This window comes from Penaeus japonicus, unplaced genomic scaffold (genome assembly GCF_977035675.1).
Source record: "Penaeus japonicus unplaced genomic scaffold, GWHDUDI00000001_assembly GWHDUDI00000005, whole genome shotgun sequence".
NCBI classification, from domain to species: domain Eukaryota; kingdom Metazoa; phylum Arthropoda; class Malacostraca; order Decapoda; family Penaeidae; genus Penaeus; species Penaeus japonicus.
This window is the reverse complement of record NW_028234407.1, coordinates 18640207-18645206: the sequence shown is the minus strand read 5'-3', so window position 1 is coordinate 18645206 and position 5000 is coordinate 18640207. Positions and strand designations below refer to the sequence as shown.

The window sequence follows — 5000 nt, the reverse complement described above, 5'->3', positions numbered from 1 at the left end:
ATGACAGGAAAAATACTTAGATGATTGGAGGAAGTACCTCCCTCACCACTGACAGGGCCTCCCTTATCATAATTGCGGCCTCCACTGATGGGCCTGCCTCACCACTGACAGGGTCCCCCTCACCACTGACGGGTCTCACTCACCAATGATGGGGCCTCCCTCAATATGAAGTTGTCATCATTCAAAACTATTTGGGCTTCCCTCACTACTGCTGGGCCTCATCGACAATGAGACCTTTCTTTCTGTCCCAATCCACACCATCGCCAGTGGTGTTGGTAATGTGCTCCAGATAGCTGAAGTTAAGCAGTCAAGCAGCCATGGTAATTATTATATATTATATACAAAATAATGAAAACTATTTCAAAATGTAACATGGACAAAGTAATGTTATGTGTATAACATGATTTTTTTATTTAAAAAAGCAATTTTCATATATTTAATCCTCTTACAGAGTTTTAAATCACCATTATGAAAAAGAGAACTGAAATTAATAGTGTACCATTTATTGACTTCGAAAACAAGTGAAGAAGCTATCTTATAGGAATATAGGACTGGAATTGCTAATATCAAATCAGGAAGAGGACTGACACTGTGCACTCAATCCTACAGCAAGATGGTCATCAACTCTACTATCAAACTCTACTGACCTATAATTACTTAAGAAGAATATTTGCACTGACATCAGTAACAACTTTCAAAATAACTTGAAAGACTTGAATATTTCAAATAAAAAATAAGGATTCAAATATAAATTTGAAACCATCTACAGAAGTGAACAAGTGTACACCTAGATATTTGATGAAATGCCTGTGACTTTTACAAACACAAGACAAGACTTTGGCATATAAGGTAACGAGAATTTCTTTAATCATGGTCTTCATGACTAGAAAAATTACAAATGGATGGACATAATTAATAGTGTCAGTGTTATCAGAGAATGGTACAAAGGAACCTTACCTGCAAAACATGGTTAAAGAATATCAGTATTGGAAACCACTGGTGTAAAAGCGAAAGTGATTATATACAATCCTGTGTCTGCAATAGTACGCTTTACAACACTGTAGGAGTATCCCTGGATTAACTTTTTCATAGATAATATTGATTGGTATTTTTTAATGCAAAGACACATATTGTCAGAGGGGTTGGAAAATCAACATAAAAGCCCTACTTAAATGGGAAAATGTGAACTGAATTTATTTAACATTTCTCCTTCTTGAATCACCTAAATCAGGTGATAATACAGACAACCTAAATGCCAAACAGTTTGGTGAAGCCTTGGTGTCCTTAATGTTATTTTGAAACCTGGGAAGAATGTCAATTGTGTGGATGTTTAGCTGTATTCCTTTGTGGAGGTAAAACCATACTTCCCAATGAAGACATAAATATGATTGAAAGTAATTCTTCACACGAAAATAGAATTGCAGATGTTAAATCTGCTCTTAACCTGTTTACATATTCCGTCTGACAAATTGCTGATACTTTAAAAAATAATGATAAATATAATTGATCAAACTTTTTTGCATATAGCCTATACTACATGATGTTTTCAGTGTATCAGAAGCTATATACTTTTTATTCCAACCACCAGAGGGCTAAAGTATGATGAGTGGTGGGTATTTATGATACAATAACTTTGGTTCATCATTATCAATTTTCCAAAAAGCTTCTTTCAACCAAAAACCGTGGAATGACATTCTTAGTCATACTTTGAAACTGGTGAAACTTCAGAAATTGAAACTGGTAGCTTTTTTTTCTTGAAAGAGTGTACTAACTGAGTCTTCCCTTTCATTTCTATTATTACTGTTTATCCTCATCTTTCATTTTCCCAAGTTGCTTTCCTTGCTGGAGACTTTTAGTTTGCAACACCTTTCCCTGTGGAAATTGGTGCTTAACCCTTTCCCTATGGGGCACGCGCTACGCGAAAACCCCTACGCCAGGCCATTGCAATATTGCATTGGAAACGTCACACTGGCATGCCGCCCCGGCATCGGGAATTTAGCTGTGTCAGAAGGGTGTTACACACCGTCGTCATAGGGTTAACTGATCAAAGTAGTAATAGAAGTAATAGTAGTAATATTGATGATGATGATGATGATTTAAGTATAAATAATATCAATAAAAACAACAGCAAAATCAACATTAACCCATTCATGCCGGGGGCATTCCAGCCTTGCAAGTCGCAATGCCGGGGCTCTCGAACGTATAGGCCTAAATCAATTAAATGATCGACGCTGTATGATGGCACCCTGCGAATGGGCCTTGAATGCATGGTACCCATGGTGTATCACCCGTCCAGAGAGGGTTAAGAGAACTCTCTTGAAAACTTTCTACTTCTTACTATATTTTGATAAAATCATTATTGACAAAATCTTGCTTAAGTAAGCTGTCTGAGGTGGTTGCTATTTGTTATACATGAGTGTTCTAGCAAGATTTCTGGTTTATTTGACTAGCAATAATGGAATAAACATCAGCAAATATTCAAATGAATACACAAGGGTAAAAAAATACTTTGGCTTAAAAAGGAAAGTCAGACCAGAGATATCAAAGTGGTAATATATTTCTTGGCAAAGAAAAAAAAAGTTATAATGATAATACTTGCTTTAATACCATATTTGTCTTGTGCATCTCTCTTTGTAAATATGAGTAGATAGTATTACCCTACAATTTGATGATTATATACAAAATGAACATCACCAGTGTGATACTAAATGATCCATGGTACACTGAAAGCATCCCTAACCCATTAGATGGGTTACCAAAATATACAATAATGATTAAATCTTTCACATAGTTACAAGATACTAATGCCTTCACATGATTAAAAAATAAAGTTCAGTATGAGTATAATAATCCAACATTAATAAATTTAAAAAATCCATTTAATATGTTAAAAAAATAACAAATAGAAATAGAATATGGAACTTCATTTAACAATAACTTCCTTCCAGTGGTACTTAGTTACCTGGAAATTATTTTTACAAAGCTTCTTACTGTGTATATATATATATATAGATGAACATCAGTCAGATATTGAAGTCGTTGATTTTACCTAAGTAACATTACTTGGAGATCTGTTTCAAAACTATCAAAAAAATACTCATACATTTATACATGTTCATACACAAGTGAGTGCCATACTGTCAAACAGGAAAACAGAAGTGCAATGCTATAGAAATGCTATCAAACACTTAAATTCTCTCTCACTGCAAACAAAGTAGAGAGAACATAGGTTAAAAATATCAGCAAAAAGAATCTGTAATCCTTAAAAGGAAGAATATTCTTGTAAACCTTTTTATTCTTGCATCTTGCCTTACAGTATAATTCATCAACGGCATTTCTTATGGCCAACGGGATTTAGAAATATGAAATAGTATTAGGATATTCTTTGACATAATTAGATCATTTATAGGGACTCCCGACAAAAGTGATATTACAGAGCTGCACTAGATGTCTCATTGATAACTGTCTGAAACATCCAAGGGATTAATTTTAGAAAATGGTAATTAACACAACCACAAGTGCATCCTGTACATTTACTGTATTTCACAGATCTGCTGTTCTTTTGTTATTGTGTGATCTATGGCATTTGGCTATAATGTTTCATAAATAGAGAGACATACAGAGCTCATTCTTTCATTATAACAATTAAAAAACAAACAATCAAGACTAAGAAAAAAGGAAGAAGGATGAAAGAAAAAGAAATCTTTAATCATAATAACTGTTAAAATATATTCAATATTGCTCATGCATATATTTTCAGAGTATTTACAGATTGCTAAAAGTACTTTGCTTTGATTACATTTTGCCTCGACTTCAGCCGGAGATGGATGAAAAAGTTATTGAAATCACAGAAGTTACTATTTCAAAATATTTCCCAGGGAGATTACTCTACTTTCACTTCAAATATTAACAATACTTTTGGTAGTATGTGATTTTACCATACTGACTAATAAAATGAAAAAAATGCATTTATACTGTCATCATTTCAGTTCCAAAAATAATACCATTCATCTTAGCAATACTGTACCAATTCTTACACAAATTAAAAACATGGTTCTTTTTAATATTGGAATAATCAATCCTGAAGTCATGAATCAGTAAATAGAAAACAAAGAAAAAGTGAGTTGCCAAATTTTGATATAAATCATCAAAACATCTACCTGAATTCTGTTTTATGTGAATACTGCAAATTCTGAAAATAATATCCTTATATGAAAACCTGTCTTCAGATGCACAGTATAGGCACTGCCACTCACTAGCTTAGTAAATTATTTGCCTGGGCTAAATACAGGCCATACTAGAATTGTATAAAATAAATAATGACATCACTGTTACTAAATATCTGCTGAATCCTTGATACATTTAGGAAAAGTATAAAAATGCTCATTTTGTGTCAAAATATGAATAATATTTTTTCTGAAGACCCCCTTCAAGGGAGATTCAATAAAAAATACCTTCCTATAGTAAAAAGGATAAAAAATATAAACAGGATATTACACACATATGTCACTGGACAAATGTTCCTATTTTGTCTTAATAGTCTTCTATAATGCTATTCTAAAATGGTGCTTTTGTGCTTTGAATACAAATATAAGATTTTAACCAGGAATGGAATTTACACCAAGAAGCTGCCTCATAATTGTTTTTTTATTTGTTTGTGGGAAATGCATTAATACTTTCTTCAATACTTTAAATTACATTAATGTTAACTTCAATAAATACTTCCAATTAAGATTTGAATACTGGATTTGCTTTCATAATTAATAATCAACTCTCATGTAGAAAAAGAAAACACTGTTCATAAGAATATAATTTTTTTCTTACATAAAAAGATCTTTCATTCTAAAGAATTAAAACAATAATATAGACCTTACATGATATATGCCATATTCTTCAGTGCTTCATTCTGAAAAATTGATTATACAAAATCAATAAGAACATATCATAAAAAGGCACTATACCTGGGCTTTGCCCTCTTAGGATAAATATGCTTGGTCCCA

General features: G+C 32.6%; 1 protein-coding gene and 1 long non-coding RNA gene across 2 annotated transcripts in view; one reads left to right on the top strand and one right to left on the bottom strand.

Annotated features, from left to right (window-relative positions):
* LOC122266221 (uncharacterized) overlaps positions 1-2487 on the top strand; it is an 8255-nt gene extending 5768 nt beyond the window's left edge. Inside the window, exons 3-4 of the long non-coding RNA XR_006224389.2 lie at positions 1-320; positions 452-2487. The exon at positions 1-320 is cut by the window's left edge and continues 10 nt beyond it. This is a non-coding gene — a long non-coding RNA (uncharacterized LOC122266221). The remainder of the gene's footprint in view (positions 321-451) is intronic.
* A 54-nt stretch (positions 2488-2541) lies between these two features.
* LOC122266224 (sodium- and chloride-dependent GABA transporter ine) overlaps positions 2542-5000 on the bottom strand; it is a 96895-nt gene continuing 94436 nt past the window's right edge. Inside the window, exon 12 of the mRNA XM_086537089.1 lies at positions 2542-5000. This exon is cut by the window's right edge and continues 290 nt beyond it. The gene's annotated coding sequence lies outside the window, so the exon portion shown is untranslated.